At 36.0% G+C, this 19,210-nt stretch overlaps 1 long non-coding RNA gene across 3 annotated transcripts; it reads left to right on the forward strand.

The window, feature by feature from the left end:
* Positions 1-1,094: 1,094 nt before the first annotated feature.
* LOC118931944 (uncharacterized) lies at positions 1,095-7,297 on the forward strand. 3 transcript variants are annotated; one of them, XR_005032555.2, is made up of 6 exons: positions 1,095-1,166; positions 2,790-2,853; positions 3,800-3,820; positions 4,186-4,314; positions 4,749-4,792; positions 6,908-7,297. It is a non-coding gene; the product is annotated as an uncharacterized LOC118931944 (long non-coding RNA). The 3 variants fall into 3 exon arrangements; XR_005032554.2 differs by having other exon boundaries at positions 4,752-4,792; XR_005032553.2 differs by lacking the exon at positions 4,749-4,792 and having other exon boundaries at positions 1,096-1,166.
* Positions 7,298-19,210: the final 11,913 nt, after the last annotated feature.

Below are 19,210 nucleotides of genomic sequence, written 5' to 3' on the forward strand. Positions count from 1 at the left end.
TAGAATCTTCTATAAACTAATAATACATTTATGAGTTATAAGGTTTTTCAAACTCTTTGGCATACAAATAATCAACTAAGTATATCATTAGAATGGGATTCATACTGCACCTAAAAGATTCTGATTCAACATGTCTGGAAAGAGGGCCTATGAATTTCCATTTCCAACAGGCTCTCAGGTGATGCTATTTCTCAGGGTCCAATGTACCACACTGGGGAACAATGAACTACCACATAAAAGTTACCTAAATTTAACAATGAATTTCTGATATTCATAAATTGATATATTGAATTATCTAACCACTAACAAAAGTGTGAATTAGTATCCAATTTACCTAGGAACTTATTGAAGACTAACTTTTCCTTCTTTCTAGTTAGTAAGTTCAAAAGAAAGCATCCATTAAGAAATAAAGCCCTTAAAGACTCAAAGGAAATATATTAAATTCCAAAACATAGGCATCCAGTTTTATGCAAGATACAGTGTATTAGCTTCTATGGTTATTTGGCATTAAAAATCAGAATAATTGATTTATCATTTAAAACTCACAGGATTACTGGGTTTCCCAAATATTTCAATATTCTTCAGACTTCAAATATCCTAAAGTCAATGGAATCAGAGTACCATTTAAAATTTGTAGGACATCTTTGATGTCAATGATGACTCCAATTTTATTATGCCATTTCTTACCATTTATTAGACGAACACAGGAAAATTTTGGTAAGATGGTATCATTTTTGGCTTTGAGTTTTTCCCTGTTGGACATGTACTTGTTGAAACAGGGTGGACAGTGTCCTACAGAAACATTTTTACCCTTTCAATTCATTTCTATGTTTGGTTTACTCCAGCATACATTTCCCTTTGTCTCATTCACATCTGCCTAGACTAACACTGACAGTAACATTTGATGGCTCCATTTGTTTCCTGGTGACTCTGCCTCACAGGAAACAAATTGTAAAGTCACCCTGTGAAGTTTGCTCTTACTGTCTGTGGGGACGGATATGGGGCATTATTTTCAGTTCCATAATATGATCTCATACTTCAAATTTAGAAAAACAACTGGAGGATTTCAGTTTGTATAAATACAACGGTGCTCTAGAAGGACACATCAACGCTTAAGCTTCAGAATTTCAGCTCCTCTGACTCTTGAGTTTCATCTTGGGTAAAAGGTAATATATCGGCATACAAACTAATATGTTGTCTTAGTCTAATCTTAAGTTTGTGAAAATTAGTTGAATATGTAAAATGTATATTATTTATTGATAATGTCGCATAAAGAAACTAAAGAATCAATAACTATATGTCATTATAGTTGTGTCTTAGTTGACTGCAATCATAGCACAAAACAAATGATGTAGCAAATGGGCTTCTCTGTTGGTGGGACATCCTACATGCCTTTTTACCTAATATATGATGTCCACTTTGTTAATAATATTTTTTGGCCACTAATTTCAAGATGAAACAAATTTTATAAGAAAATGATTTCTTGAGTAACATAAATTCTCTTCTGGTAAATTTTGTGTACTCTTGAAGATTTGAGTAACCATTTTCAAAATTACTTAATTCCCTTCACTAATTCATCTTCTATTACCTCTTTGGTGTCTCATTCATTAAATTGTTTTTGTGCATAATTGTGTGTAACAGACTATGCTAATAATTCATTTTCTTTGAAACATTTTCATTTCATTTGTAATTTTGATGAAAAATGGTTTTTCCTCTTTCAACTATTTCATTGGATCCTTTGGGAAATATTTTTTAAAGCCATTAAATTATCTATCTGTATCTATATGTATGTGGATCTATTTATCTTTGTAAAAGACCATTTTCTGTGAATTTCCCTCAGCCCTCTATTTTCAATGAAATTTCAGTTATAAGCAACCCTTTAAGTTATATCCTTTTTGTCATAATGTGACTTACCATTTGGTCTAACTTTTAAATAACAGAAAAACTCATGAGTCAGTATACAATGTTCACAGTTTGTCTCCTACCTCAGTACAAAGTATAAATGAATGAGACAACTTTAACAGATAAAGAGCAAGGGAAGTATCACCATTCCCAAGTTCTGCTTCCTGTGTTAGAGACTTAATCCTTTAACAGAATAGTTTATTCTATCCCTAGATAAAAGTTATACTGTAATATTCTATCAAACTGATGCTTCAAAAAGATGAGGAAAAGAAGCCTTTACCCAATTTTTACTGTATACTTTGCAAAATCTTTATATTTAGATGATTATCATTCAGAAATAAAAAATCTGCCTGATTCTCTTTCAATAGCCACAGAATGGGCTCATTTGCATATACAGAATTATAGAAACATTAAGGAATCCAAGATTAGGTCACTTGTATTAATTAAGATTATTTGGAAGATTAAATCATCTTTACCAATTCACTTTCTCAAAGGATCTACAAATAATTTTCCTGAAATTCCTTTTCAATTAGAATTTTCTCTACTCCCTGTCATTGATTTTCTCATACCAGGGTTATACCATATACATAATTCTCAAGCCACAAACCTGGCTCATTTTCAATAACTCGATTATAAAACCAGTGTCTACAGTTTGTCATTCTACTTTCTCAACATTTCTTTCAATTCTGCCCTCATCATTATCCTAACTTTCTTTACTTATCAATGTCCCCTACTAGTCTCTCAGTTTCATGATGTCAGGAAATGTGTTTTGATGGTCTTTGTATTTCTAGTATGTTTCACAAGGTTCCGGAGCTGTGATCAGTAGCTGCTTGGTTGGTAAATGTAGGAGTGAATGTGCTACTGATTTCTCCCATGTGCCTTCACAGGACGCTGACAGATATGAAGATCTTTATCTTTGCCCTCATCATGGCTCTCATGGTTATCATGGCTGTAAGTATAACAGGAAATATTGAAGAACATGTTCTCAGTAATTGCCCAAAGATTCTATTTCTTGTGGCTTATATATGCGTTGACCTGAATATGGCTTTATAAACTTTAATGATTTTTAGATGGGTATTTTCCTTGAACTCACCTGCATAAGGTCATTAAGGACTTAGAATGAATCTGAGTGCACACACAGACACTCAAGTCTAATTAGCTTCATGTGCTGGGCAATTTTCAGATAAGCACCGTAAAGATGTGGGGCCAAGAGGGTAATAAAAGACACTGAAACATTAAAAGCTCTACACCTACTAAATGTCAGGAGCTCCCTGCTTGTATGTCATTTTCTACTGTGCATCCCAGGTAAAACTGGATTTCTCTGAAGCTCTTTCTGGCTCATTCTTCTCCCCGCTCTTTGTTTCTTCTTATATTAAACATATGGCTCCTTTTACTTTGGCATTGTTTGTGGCTAGATACTGGGAAATAGTTAAATAAAAATAATCATCAACTACAATAAGTTCTAGTGGGAGTTTTAAAAACAAATTGGTTATAGCATTACAGTTTATCACATAAGCACAATAAATATTTGAAACTATGTAGCCTTAAACTATTTAAAATATATCAAAATGAAATCATTTGTGTTCAGCACATTCAAAGGCTAGCTTTTCATTTCACCTTCTATCATGATAGATTTTCTCCCCTTACACACAAAAAAGAAATTTGGACCAGTGCAAACTGGTAGTTCAATGTAGCAATTTAGTTTAAGCAATACTCTACCCTTTAGTCATTTTAAAGGTGTTATTAAACAAATAACACTTGTTTAGTGTATCAGTTACCTAAGATTTTGCCTCCATTTAGTTTAGACATAATTGTGAATTCTAAGTGCACTTTTAAATTCAACCTGGACTTACAAAATTAAGATGTTCATTATTCTCTTCTTTTCTTTTTTTTCAAGAGTGCTGATGCATTTGACGGGGTAAGGCACTTTCATTCATTTGAAAACTTGACAATTAAACATAAATTATAATGTTAATCCATAATCCATTCCTTATTTGAATAGATTCATCTTTGTTAATAGAGTATGACTGTGTAAGCATTCTCATGATGAGAAATAGTAGAAATGTGTTTTCTTTTTATTCTAAAAGAAAAATCTATTCTTATCTCTGAGGCATCTCTGTGATGAATGGCTAAAGCAAAAGGTTTGGAAAAACAATCACAGAGAGAACATATAAGATCCTACAAACTTCTATATCCTAATTTTAAATGGAATTATTATGATGTATTTGCTGTGCCCTTGTCTCATTTCTCTGCAATTTTCTCTTTCCTGTTGTTGTGCAATAGGCTAACTACTTCCCCAATCCGCCAGGGGCACAATATTCATCATTCGCAACATATAGTGACAACCAACCATCCTCTGGGTTTCGATTTCCTTTCTTCAGTAATTAGTAACCACAGGACATGATGACAGAGGTAAGCCAGGTCTAGTGACATTTATATTCCACAGAGGTATCAATGGTGACAGATAAACAAAAATAAACAAAAGCAAGCTCTCAAAAGAAAAATAGCCCCATGGAAAAAATGTACCAGAGAGAGCTCTCCTCAAATGTACTTAGTCATCTAATGTCTCGGGGTTTTTGGGCTTTTGTTTCTGTTTTTGTATCCTGGTCCAACCTACTATTTCATGACCTTGAACTCTGCCTAAACTTTTCTGAACTTCCAGTTTCTCATGGACAAAAAAGGTATTATTATCATACTTAACACTGTATAGAATTCGTAAGACCATAAAAGACATAGTTCGTAAAAGCCCTTGATGAGAATCATATATAACTGATTGCAGACTGCCCTGCACTAAATCTGTACCTGGATAATTTCTAACATTTCCTTCCAAAATGTAATCTTTGGAGAAGCTGCACAAGGGCCATCTGGGAATCTGCCTCAAATTTCACATGTGAGTCCACCCCCAGACCTATTGCTTCAGAACCTACATTTTAATAAGTTTCCCATATGATTCATGAGAATATAAAATTTCAAAAGCTTTCCCTTGGGGTTTCTGAGGAGTGGTGAGGATGGGGACCATTGTTCTAATATGCCACCAACAAAAAAATCAGGAAATATTCCCAAATTCCTTTTAGAAAGTGAATGTCATCTAAAACAACTTTATTTCCCAAATTTTATGAAGATTAAGTATCTAGATACAAAATTTAACAATATTTTTGGAGATAGAAGAAGACTGCCTTATAGTTCCAAGTTGAAACAGTTCCTAAAGATTTCATTTATTTTCAAAAGGACATAGAGAATTCATTCAAATTGAATTTCCTGTTGCCATTAGTGACAGGGTAAAGAGTTTCTGAACTTGAACCCACGCCCACCCCCGCCAACATGTTGGGCAGTAGTTGAAGATACTTGATCAAATAAGGATACATTAAAAATGTTATTTGGGAGACATTAATGAGGATGAAATGTGTAGGCTCGATCTCAGAGGAGGGGTGAGGCCACTGAAATAGTTGGTGATAAAAGGGTTAAAAGAATTATGAGAAAGAGGCTCTAAGAAAAAGCAATCAAGAGATTGATGATGGATTGAATGAAAGACCAAATGGGCAAAGCCTCACAGAAAAGAAGTGTACTCCGGTTATCAGAACTGGATTAACAGCTAAAAGAGCTAAGTAATAAGCCTTTTAGCAATGCCACGATGCTGCCTCCCTATCTGTTTCTCTATTTTTTAGACAGAGAATTTTGCTTTGTGCACATGTTTGTGTGTTTTGAGTAGAGGATGTTAAGAAGATAATTTGAAAGAAAAAAAAAGATAATTTGGCTATGTTAAATTTGAAAGAAGAGCATTCAAATTGAAAAGCCAAGTAGGCTAAAATTCAGAACTGAACCACTGAACCTCTTGTAAGAAGTGCCAAGTGGAGAAAGAAAGATCAAAGAAATTCATCCAATGAAATTTTCTATATGCTCCATATGTTCCATATTTCTTAACTCCCTGAGTGACCAGGGAAAGAAAATGCTTGGTATATAATTAGACTATGAGATGTGTAGACCTGGAAATAAAGGAGTTCTTGAAGAACTTGAGAAAAAATAACTGGAAATAAAGTTCCTTGTGTTCCTGTCATAGGAAATAAGGGCCCAAGTGAACTTTGTACTCATTGAGCCTTTGGATATTTCTTGGCCACATCGTGAGCCTGCAGAGATGTAGCTACTGCAGATATAAATGCCACTAAGTCAGAGCCAGTGCTCTTGATGGCTTATTAGCAAGTCCTAAAGATGTATGTAAAAGCAAGCCATCATCAGGCAGAATGTCCCTTGTAAGGAAGTGATGTGAGTGGATAGGTTACTTAGGCTTTATGCAAGCAGGAGAATGGCAGGTAAAGTGACAGGAGTGCAGACAGATGACAAAGCAGTCCTGGGAAACTGTCAAAATAATTTAGGAGGAGAAATAAGAGCTGCAACAGAGAAAGGAGTAGTATAGAGAGCAACAAGTGGAGTCTGATTGCCTGACTACTTTAGAATCATTTTCATAAAGTTTTTTCTGTGAATGGTTCTAATAACACACAGTTTTTGGTCAGGGATCTTTTTTAAATGTCAAATTAAAAAGTATTCAAATTTAGAAAAGGAAAGCCTTTTTTTCAGAACACACACCATTGCATAAGGGAGATACCTCAAATATCAGAAAACTGCATGCCTCTCAACATGAAACAGGAAAGGCTTTGCTTTAAAAGGGTAAAGAGAACTGAGCAAAGATTGGCAGAAACGTTAAGTGAAATCTGAGCTGGAGGGGGAAATGACCATGAGGGTCTTATTGTAGAGAGTGTCCTCTCTGCTCAGCTGCTTCTGCACATTCCATATGGGGCAAGCAGGGTTCAGAGGTGAGAGAAGCCTGACTAATACTTGGTCAACACAAAGCAGACGGTAACAAATGGGGGCAGCTGTGAACACTTGGTCAGTGACTGAAGAATCTGTCTAGAGATCACTCAACAGCCACAGCAAAGAGCAGCATAGTTATTAACTGGGTTTCATCTATAGTTCATATTTAATACAAAGAATGTTTTCTCTTTATCCACAGGCTTGGCGGGAAGTCCTACTTGCTCTCTTTCTCCTGACGAATCTTCCTACTCGAAACTTCTTTAACCCATCTACTAACACCTTTTTAGCCTTCCATATAATAAACACATCCAAAGTACTTTGAAATCATGTTTCAAAACAATTCAAAGGAGTGCAGTATTATTGGTATTATGTTCTGCATTACATTTTCAGATAATTTGACCCATCAAAAATTTCCAGCCTTTCAAAAATGAAAAAGAAAATCCAATCAACTAGTGTTACATGAACAACACACCTGAAATCAATAACCAATAGTGTTACAATAATAGTACTGGTATTTCCTGAACTATTTGATTTCTTCTTCTTTGTTCTCTGTGTTAACTGCATTATAAAAATTAAAAAAAAAACAAAACACTTGTCATGTTATAAATTGATCTGTCAAGCATATATGGTTACCCCATCATATCATTTTTTTCGGGCAGCTGTAAGAAAGTCTCAAATGGTGGCTAAAAATAACAGAAACTTATGTGCTCCTCATTCTCTCTGCAGAGTGTCTCTCATCTGACAGCCCTAGGATACAACCCTTCTTTGCATCATCCTAGTTTCAGGCACTGATTGGCCATCCTTGGTACTATTTGGTTTTGGATACATCACTTCTAATTCTGTCTCTATTGTCACAAAGCTGCCTTCCAGTTCCGTGTCTCTTATGAAGACACCATTCATATCGGGTAAAAGGTCCTCCCTACCCAGTTGACTTCATCTTAACTAAATGCACCTGTATTCTAAATTGTGTTACAGTCTGAGGTATCGGGGTCACAATTTCAGCATATCTTTGGGAGAGAGACACAGGACACCATCTCCATCTTCATTCTCATTAAAATTTTTTTGTTAACTGTGATATGCCACTATCCACACATTTCACCAATATGTCAATATTTCTAAAGACAAGCAATGCTATTTTATAATCATATGGCACAATGATTGTAGAAGATGCAGTCTGTGTCTAAGTTGGGAGGTTATTCAAGGGGCATGAAAATCTTCAGGGTCAACTCATTTTAATTTTGATATAATCTGTAGTGAAGAAATTCCCATTCAAGTAATTTGCATGAAATCCCTGCAATACTGCTCAAAATTCTGTCTTTGATTTTAGTCATATTTTTGAGCAAAACTGGTGCACTTTTAGCAAGTAGCTGGAAATAAAATCTCAGCTATGCAATGGCTGCAAATAGTGACTTGTAAAAATCTACAAATTATGCTGATTTACAACTTATCTAAGATAGAACATTATACTCAACAAAATTCATGGAGACAAGGCTTATTTCCCTGAGAAAGCAACCAAGATTGAAGGCCAATTTCTAATCTTTATTGGGTGGCATAGCAGAAAGGGCCAATTTTGGGACCAAATACATTCGAAGAGAACATAAGGAGAGGGCTGAGGCTTGGATGCTGAGGAAGGAATCAGAGAGCCATGGGGAGCTGGCAGAACCCTGAGTTATATTGGGCTTTGTGCTCCTCTCTGAACTGCCTTTTGACCCTCCAGTTTACACACTTGGGCAAGAAAGAATTGTGCTATTTAAGAAATCTAAAATACAACTCTCCACTGTGTCCACAGTCAGTCTCTGTCAATTTCACTGTGCACTCGCTCAGATTCAAAACCAAAAAATAATCGTTGATTTTTCTTTCTCCTCTGCCCATGGCTTTTTATATTTAACCTATGTATATCTGGTGGACTCTACCTATAACATGTACCCATATATTAATAAACATATATATGTGTGTGTATATATATATATACACACACACACATACACATGCACCTTCAGATGTGTACAAATATTCATTATATTGCTCACTATTTGTGAACACAGCAAGTTTCAGTCATAAAGGAGTTTAAGTACAGTGCAGTTCCAAAATATATGTGTCTTTAAGATGGCAAGAGGTCATGTAGACATCCTGTCAGTTAGGCAGTGTTCATGAATTAGGCTCTGAGAAACAACTTTGGCTCATGGTTATCCTTTGGAAGAGGCTAGATTCACTATCAGCTTTTAAATGTCTAATCAACGGCCTAACAAATAGGTATCCTTACATGTATATATTGTTTCAAATGTTTTAACTCTGACTCCCCCTTTCTGGTGGTGTGATTTTGGCCAAGTAACTTAGCCTCTCTGAACCTCATTTACTCTTGTGTGATGACCCTAAAGGAGCCGCTGGTACAAGTAATGCAGTAACCAATAGACAGCAACACCTGTCCAATGCCTGACCCTGAGCAAATACTTAAAAATGCATAGAGAATCATTACTACCTACTATGTTTGAGGACTAAGTGATTTCCCACAAGGAGTTTTATGAAATCCGTGTACAATCTGGATGAATCAGTATTGTGACATCCACATAAAGAATCCAACATTGAACAGAATTAAGTGTCTTGTTCACAATCATGAGTAAAATGTAGGAAGAAAGAAGTCAACATTCCCGGTCACTAGTTTGCAAAGACCATAGTACTTATAATACCTCCACACTGCCTGTATTGGTTTCCTATGGCTACTGCAACAAATTACCAGACACCTACTGGCTTAAAACAGCCAAAATTTCTTTTTTATTTTTTGAATCACTTTATTGAGTTGATATTGATATAGAAGGTGATACTATTTGCATATGTAACTTGAAGACTTTGGGAATAAGTATATAAGCATGAAACTGTTACTGAAAACTGGTGCTTCTCACCAAAGTCAAATCACAGAATTCAATGACAAGGTTTTGAGGAAAGGAGAGGAATTGTTTATTAATTTGCCAACCAATGAGGGTGTGCCAAGCTCATGCCTTAAAGAACCCTTGTGCCTCCAAAGGCCAAGCAGTCAGGGCTTTTAAAGGGGAAACTGTGGGAGAAAGGTTGTAGCATTCACAGACTATGTAACGTAGCAACTTCCAAGGATCTAAGTAGACCATCTTGTGCTGATACAATTGTTTTTTGTTTCTATTATCGGTTCCTCCTCCAGACTCTGGGACAGGATGGCTTGGATTCTGCAAAATCAGCTTTCTGCATAATCTCTGACCCTGAGACTCAGAAAACAGAGAGAATAAAGAGAAACTGGGATCTGTTAATGATCACAGTGTTTGGGGGGCTACTTGAGTTCATCTTCAAATTCATATTAGTGTTAAATTTTAAACCCCAGAGATTAAATTCAGTTATCCTCTGTTACAAAACCATCACTCCCTTAGCCATTGACAGATCTCTCATCTCCCAATTTCCTCCTTTCCCTTTATTATTATTATTATTGTTAATATTTTCTGTGTATGTTCTGTAAGAACATTTACCATAGAATCTACTCTCTCAGCAAATCTTTATCATACAGTACAGTATTGTTAGTTATGGACACTATGCTGTTCAGTAGGTCTCCAGAACTTATGTATATGGAATGGCTGAGACTTTGTACCCATTGACCATCAATTTCCTATTTTGCCCTCATCCCAACCACTACAAAAGGAATTCTATTTCACAGTTCCTTGAGCATGACTATATTAGATTCCATGTTAAAGTTAGATCATACAATATTTATCATTCAGTGGCACTTATTCACTTACATAATATCTTTGAAGTCGATCTCTGTTGTCCCAAATGACACCATTTCCTTTTCTAAAGCTGGATAATATTCCATGTTGTGTATATCTCACATTTTATTTATCCATTAATCTATCAAACCACATTTAAGTTGCTTTACATGTTGCTACTGTGAAGAACGCTGCAAAGAACATGGTGTGCAGTTGTCTCGTCCAGATTCTGATTTCAGTTCCTGAGAATAAATACCCAGAAGTAGGATTTGTGGACCTTATAGTAGTTCTATTGTGATTTTCTTGAGCAACCTCCTTCCTGTTTTGTACCAGCTGCACTGGTTTGCATTACACCGAGTGCACTAGGGCTCCTGTCTCCCCACAACATCACCAACACTTGTTATCTCTTGTATTTTCCACAGCAGCCATCCTGACAGCAAATCTGACAAGAGTGGCCTTCAATGTCCCCCTCCAACCCTTTCCAGTAATGTTGCATGATATTTTAGTTCTACATACCTTAAAACCTGCACCATATATTATTATTTTTGTTTTAAAATATTTTCCTTGTAAAGAGTTTTAAAACATAAAGTTTCACATTTCCCTCCTATTTGCCATTTGCAATGTGCTTCCCTTGGGTACAGATTTCCAACTGGTATCACTTCTGCCTGAAGGATTTCCTTTCTTTTTTCTTGTAAGGCAAGTTTGCAGACCATTAATCTTTCAGCTTTGATAGTCAGCAAATGTTATTTTCTCTTCATTTCAGATGGAGGTTTTTACTGGTCATGTACTTTTTTTGGCAGGTGTTTTCTTCTCAGTACTTAAAAAAAATGTGCCACTCTCTACTAGCATTTCTTGCAAAATCAAATTGCCTGCCATTAGTGTCTTTCAAAGTCTATGTGACATGTCTTTCTCTTTCTGCCTACTGTTAATATCCTCTTTATGACCACTTGCCAGCAGTTTGATGATGTATTCGATGAAGTATTTTTCATGCTCTTGCATTTGCCCTTAATGGAGTTTCTTGATGAATGGCTGACAATGTTCCTAGCATTTGGAAAATATTTAGTCACTTATTTATTCAAGTATTTATCCTATCATCTCCTCCTCACCTCACTACAGTTACACTTTTATTAACATACAGTTCTCCTACACTCATTCAATCACTCAGTATAATGATGTTTACATCAGTTTCTGTCCCATGTTAATTTGAATAGTTTTAGAACTTTATTTTCAGGTTCCCTTATTTTTCTTTCTAAACATGCTATAAACTACATTCAATACACATTTCATCTCAGACATTTTAGTTTTCAAATGTGCTGATACTTCTCTGAACTCAAACATATAGTATATATTTACAGTAAGTATATATTTGTTTACTAAATCTATTATATATATCACTTCTAAGTCTGTTTATACTGACTGAGGTTTCCCTTCATGATGAGTCATACTTTCCTTCTTTATTCCAGGCCTGGTATTTTTGTTTGGATGCCGCCTTGTGATTTTACCTTTTTGGGGGTTGGAATCATTCTTTTTTTATTCCTTTAAAAATTATTAACTTATGTTCTAGATAACAATGAAGGCACTTGTAAACAATTCTTCACTTCAGGGGCTTTCTTTTAACTCTAGTAGGCAATCCAGGGCATTCGGGCAATCCAGACTCTTTCATTAGGAGCCTTACTTAACTGCTACTAAGGCATCTAACTATGTCATGTGCATTACAAGGTGTTCGCACTCTGGGTGGCAGGCACATGGCTTGTTCTCAGCCTCCTTTGAGGTCCAGGGCTTCTACAACATGCTCTTTTCAGCGTTCTGTCTCAGCCTCATGGGGATTCCTCACATTTATTTGAGCAAAACTCAGGAGAAGATTAAGGACAATCCCTGTATGGCTCCAGAATCCTTTCTCTCCTCAGTTCTCTCCTGTCTTTGAAATTTTCTCCTCTTTAGTTTTCAGTTGTGTTAATTGTAGACCCTTGCCAACACTAGTCTCAACTATTTCTCTTCAACTCAGAGGAATTGCTTATTCTTTTTAGGCCCACCTTCCTGCCCTGCAGTTTGTAAATTCCTTCCAGGAAATGAGCTGGAGCAATCATAGGACTATTTTCATTTCTTTTCTTTCTCTCAAGGATCAAATCCTACATTTCTGCTTGCATGACGCCTTAAAATAGTTAATTGTAGACCCTTGCCAGCACTAGTCTCAACTATTTATCTTCAACTCAGAGGAATTGCTTATTCTATTTAAGCCCCACCTTCCTGCCCTGCAGTTTGTAAATTCTTCCAGGAAATAAGCTGGGGCAATCATAGGACTATTTTCATTTCTTTTCTTTCTCTCAAGGATCAAGTCCTACATTTCTGTTTGCATGATAGTAGTATCATTTATTATGTTCTTTTTTTTAGATATTTAAAGCAGGAGAATATATACCTAGTTCCTGATATCATCATGGCCATGAGATGAATTCCAGAGTAAAAGTCTTTGGAAGTCATCACAATGTCCTAAAATTCCTGCATTTCTTGCTCTTTGTGCTTCTCTGACCGCAGTTCCACCACATGCACCCAAGGCCAACCACCCTGTCCCACTTGCTTTTTGTCCACATGCAGGCATGCTCCCTTCTCATGCAGTGTACTGGATTGCTCTTCTCCCAGCTTTCTGTACAGCTTGCTTCTTTATTTCATTCATTTTTAGTCTTCTCATCAGGAAGACGTTTCCTGGCCACAAAATCTAATACTGAAAACCAGTCCTTGCCAAAACTCCCCACTCCATTTCTTCAATACCGTTTTTCCTTAGTATACATCACTCTCAAACCAACCGTATTACTTAATTATTATGTTTTTTAAGTCTTTCTTCCATTTAGGGCACAACTTTCATGAATGCTAAGGTTTTTGCTTTGTTCATGTATCTAGTCTATGTAAATGAATGAATTCAATAATTAAATATTAAATAAACTACAGTTACTGCCAGTACCTATCTACATATTTATTTTTATACCTGGTTTTTATGAAATACAAATATAATTGTACACAACCACTAAAGGAATTGTGTTTGTATATTTGCTAGATATTTTCACTACTGTGCTCAAATTCCAACCCATCTTAGGACTACATGGGAATTTATATATACTCCCCAAGAAAATGTGAGGCTGGGTATTCTTGGTTAGAGGCAAAATACCAAGTCACAGAGCCATGAAGCTCATGGTGTTCTCAGCAAACAGTGTGAATGACACTTAAAATGTAGTAACACATAGGGTAACAAATATCTACTGTGCAAAACTCAAATGGCCTTGAACACCATGTTTAACATCTTCAACATTACCTTAGATATTATTAGAATGCAGAAAAGTGTTTATGAGCACTTACCTGACATATCTATTATTTTTAAAAATTTTATGGTGATGTTGTGGAAAACACATTGTGAAAATGGCAGATAAAAGGTTGGAAGACCAACTGTGAAGTTAGACCCAATGATCCATTCAAGAGGTAGAGATGCCTAAAGCAAAGGCAGTGGGTTGCGGAGGTTAGGGAGTAGCCACAAGAGGAAGTATGTCAAGAAAGCAATTTTGCCTTTCCAAAATGACCCATTCCCCCAGAATTACAAGGAATTATACGTAGATGTTTTATGCTGAAACCTCCTACTGGAGACACTTTGGCAAAACCTGGGATCTTGTGTTTGAATGGCCCACAAAATATATTAAAACATTTTAAATCAGTAGACAACATATAAAAAACAGACCCACATACATATTCAAACTCTTATCCTACTCCTGAAAATTAGAAGATGTACCTACCCTGAAGTATTAATGCATCAGTCAAACCAACTATAGCTGAGTATTAACTCCTCCTCTGAGGGTAGGCTCGCACCCTTATGGAAGCCATGGGCCCACCATCTCATTTCCCTCATAGCTGGCCCTCCTTTATGCTTTTTATCACCAGCTTGGTTAGTGTAGTTTTCTGTATTTGTACCTTTGGCTTCAGTAGTTTCCATAGAGATATGTGTCTACCTTTTGCCAACTTTACAACACATAACATATTACTTAGTATTATTACTAATAATTATTTTTTATTACATGCACTTAACAGAGGCAAAAACTTGAAAGAAAATAAAATTTAAAAACTATTCCAGATACTTATTTGGGAGATTTTGCAACAGGAAATTCATTAGAGAATTGTATTTTTGTCCACAATACTTTGGAAAAAGAGATGCCAAGAGAGAAGGAAAAAAAAATACCTGACAACTTATCTTCAATCAAAATCTAGTTCAAGGCAGACGAAGGCCACCACACAAAATCAGACAATATTTATACATTACACAACCTCATTTTCTGATATCATGTTCTAAGTCAAAACCCCTAAGTTACTCCCTGGAATCTGTAGAACTAAAATCAGGAAGAAAAACAATTTCTAATCATAATGATTTTGTAGAATTCAAATCGCTTTTTCAGTATTTAGTCCTCAGAATTATCATAGCATGAGGAACAACATTTAAATAGTATTGAGATAACCCAGCTCAGATCATCCACTGCCTCATCCTCTGGTTTTCCATTTGGGAAACAAGGTAATGATTTCATATGTTCTTTCTCTCACACCATGGACTTGTGAAAAATTATGTCACAACCTATTAGTACTCTTCTCCACAATAAAAATCAGAAGACTTGTAAAAGTACCCATGCTGCCTTACTAAAAATGGTTTGGAGGGATTTTCTTTACTTTTTTTTTTTTTACTTTCATTTTATTTTTATTCATTTTGTGGTCATTAATCTACAATTACATGAAGAACATTATGATTACTAGACTCCCCCCTTCTTCAAACCCCATTACAGTCACTGTCCATCAGCATAGTAAGATGATATAGAATCACTAATTGTCTTCTCTGTGTTGCACAGCCCTCCCCATATCCCCCCCCACATTATACATGCTAATCGTAAATCGTAAGGCCCCTTTCTTTTTCCCCACCCTTCTCCCTCCTTTCCCACCCTTCCTCCCCTGTCCCTTTCCCTTTGGTAACTGTTAGTCCATTCTTGGGTTCTGTGATTCTGCTGCTGTTTTGCCCCCTTCAGTTTTTCTTTGTTCTTATGCCCCACATATGAGTGAAATCATTTTGTACTTGTCTTATCCAACTGGCTTATTTCACTGAGCATAATACCCTCTAGCTCCATCCATGTTGTTGGAAATGGTAGGATTTGTTTTCTTCTTATGACTGAATAATATTCCATTGTGTATATGTACCACATCTTCTTTATCTATTCATCTACTGATGGACACTTAGGTTGCTTCCGTTTCTTGGCTATTGTAAATAGTGCTGCGATAAACATAGGGGTGCATCTTTCTTTTTCAAACTGGGCTGCTGCATTCTTAGGGTAAATTCCTAGAAGTGGAATTCCTGGGTCAAATGGTATTTCTATTTTGAGCTTTTTGAGGAACCTCCATACTGCTTTCCAGTTGAACTAATTTACATTCCCACCAGCAGTGTAGGAGGGTTCCCTTTCTCCACAACCTCGCCAACATTTATTGTTGTTTGTGTTTTGGATGGTAGCCATCCTTACTGGTATGAGGTGATATCTCATTGGGGTTTTAATTTGCATTTGTCTGATCACTAGTAATGTGGAGCATCTTTTCATTTGTCTGTTGGCCATCTGAATTTCTTCTTTGGAGAACTGTCTGTTCAGCCCCTCTGCCCATTTCTTAATTGGATTATTTGCTTTTTGTTTGTTGAGGTGCATGAGTTCTTTATATATTTTGGATGTCAACCCTTTATTGGATCTGTCATTTATGAATATATTGTCCCATATTGTATGGTACCTTTTTGTTCTATTGATGGTGTCCTGTGCTGTACAGAAGCTTTTCAGCTTGATATAGTACCACTTGTTCATTTTTGCTTTTGTTTCCTTTGCCCAGGGAGATATGTTCATGAAGAAGTCACTCATGTTTATGTCCAAGAGACTTTTGCCTATGTTTTTTCCTAAGAGTTTTATGGTTTCATGACTTACATTCAGGTCTTTGATCCATTTCGAATTTACTTTTGTGTATGAGGTTAGACAGTGATCCGGTTTCATTCTCTTACATGTAGCTGTCCAGTTTTGCCAGCACCATCTCTTGAAGAGACTGTCATTTCCCCATTGTATGTCCATGACTCCTTTATTATATATTAATTGATGTTTGGGTTAATGTCTTGGGTCTCTATTCTATTCCACTGGTCTGTGGCTCCGTTCTTGTGCCAGTACGAAACTGTCTTGATTACTGTGGCTTTGTAGTAGAGCTTGAAGTTGGGGTGGGAGATTCCCCCCACTTTATTCTTACTTCTCCGGATTGCTTTGGCTATTCGGGGTGTTTGGTGTTTCCATATGAATTTTTGAACTATTTGTTCTAGTTCGTTGAAAAATGTAGTTGGTAATTTGATAGGGATTGCATCAAATCTGTATATTACTTTGGACAGGATGGCCATTTTGACAATATTAATTCTTCCCAGCCAAAAGCATGGGATGAATTTCCATTTGTTAGTGTCCTCTTTAATTTCTCTTAAGAGTGTCTTGTAGTTTTCAGGGTATAGGTCTTTCACTTCCTTGGTTTAGGTTTATTCTTAAGTATTTTATTCTTTTTGATGCAGTTGTGAATGGAATTGTTTTCCTGATTTCTCTTTCTGTTAGTTCATTGTTAGTGTATAAGAAAGCCACAGACTTCTGTATGTTAATTTTGTACTCTGCAACTTTGCTGTATTCTGATATCAATTCTAGTAGTTTTGGAGTGGAGACTTTAGGGTTTTTTATGTACAATATCATGTCATCTGCAAATAGTGACAGTTTAACTTCTTCTTTACCAATCTAGATTCCTTGTATTTCTTTGTTTAGTCTTATTGCCGTGGCTACGACCTCCAGTACTATGTTGAATAACAGTGGGAATAGTGGGCATCCCTGTCTTGTTCCTGATCTCAGAGGAAAAGCTTTCAGCTTCTCACTATTCAGTATGATGTTGGCTGTGGGTTTATCATATATAGCTTTTATTATGTTGAGGTACTTGCCCTCTATACCCATTTTGTTGAGATTTTTTATCATGAATGGATGTTGAATTTTGTCAAATGCTTTCTCAGCATCTATGGAGATGATCATGTGGTTTTTGTCCTTCTTTTTGTTGATGTGGCGGATGATGTTGATGGATTTTCAAAGGTTGTACCATCTTTGCATCCCTCGGATGAATCCTACTTAGTCATGGTGTATGATCCTTTTGATGTATTTTTGAATTCTGTTTGCTAATATTTTGTTGAGTATTTTTGCATCTACGTTCATCAGGGATATTGGTCTGTAATTTTCTTTTTTGGTGGGGTCTTTGCCTGGTTTTAGTATTAGGGTGATGTTGGCTTCATAGAATGAGTTTGGGAGTATTCCCTCCTCTTCTATTTTTTGGAAAACTTTAAGGAGAATGGGTATTATGTCTTCTCTGTATGTCTGATAAAATTCTGAGGTAAATCCATCTGGCCTGGGGGATTTTGTTCTTTGGTAGTTTTTTGATTACCACTTCAATTTATTTGCTGGTAATTGGTTTGTTTAGATTTTGTGTTTCTTCCTTGGTCAGTCTTGGAAGGTTGTGTTTTTCTAGGAAGTTGTCCATTTCTTCTAGGTTTTCCAGCTTCTTAGCATATAGGTTTTCATAGTATTCTCTTATAATTCTTTGTCTTTGATTTCTGTGTGGTCTGTCATGATGTTTCCTTTCTCATTTCTGATTCTGTTGATGTGTGTTGATTCTCTTTTTCTCTTAATAAGTCTGTTTAGAGGTTTGTCTATTTTGTTTGCTTTCTCAAAGAACCAGCTCTTGGTTTCATTGATTTTTGCTATTGTTTTATTCTTCTCGATTTTGTTTATTTCTTCTCTGATCTTTATTATGTCCCTCCTTCTGCTGACTTTAGGCCTCATTTGTTCTTCTTTTTCCTATTTCAATAATTGTGACATTAGATTATTCATTTGGGTTTGTTCTTCCTTCTTTAAATATGCCTACATTGCTATATAGTTTCCTCTTAAGACTGTTTTCGCTGCATCCCACAGAAGTTGGGGCTTTGTGTTGTCATTGTCATTTGTTTCCATATATTGCTCAATCTCTATTTTAATTTGGTCATTGATCCATTGATTATTTAGGAGCATGTTGTTAAGCCTCCATGTGCTTGTGGGCCTTTTTGCTTTCTTTGTACAACTTAGTTCTAGGTTTATACCTTTGTGGTCTGAGAACTTGGTTGATAGATTTCAATCTTTTGGAATTTACTGAGGCTCTTATTGTGGCCTAGTATGTGGTCTATTCTGGAGAATGTTCCATGTGCACTTGAGAAGAATGTGTATCCCGTTGTTTTTGGATGTAGAGTTCTATAGATGTCTACTAGTTCCAGCTGTTCTAGTGTGTTGTTCAGTGCCTCTGTGTCCTTACTTATTTTCTGTCTGGTAGATCTGTCCTTTGGAGTGAATGGTGTGTTGAAGTCTCCTAAAATGAATGCATTGCATTCTATTTCCACCTTTAGTTCTGTTATTATTTGTTTCACATATGCTGGTGCTCCTGTGTTGAGTGCATATATATTTATAATGGTTATATCCTCTTGTTCGACTGAGCCCTTTATCCTTCTTTTTTTTTTTTGTAGATAATTATTTTTTATTGAAGGGTAGTTGATACACAGTATTACATTACATTAGTTTCAGGTGTACAACATAGTGATTCATCATTTATATACATGACAATTCTAGGTACCAGCTATCACCATACCAAGCTCTTACAATATCTTGACTATATTCATTACATCCCGGTTACTTATTATT

This window comes from Manis pentadactyla, chromosome 5 (assembly GCF_030020395.1).
Source record: "Manis pentadactyla isolate mManPen7 chromosome 5, mManPen7.hap1, whole genome shotgun sequence".
Lineage (NCBI taxonomy): Eukaryota > Metazoa > Chordata > Mammalia > Pholidota > Manidae > Manis > Manis pentadactyla.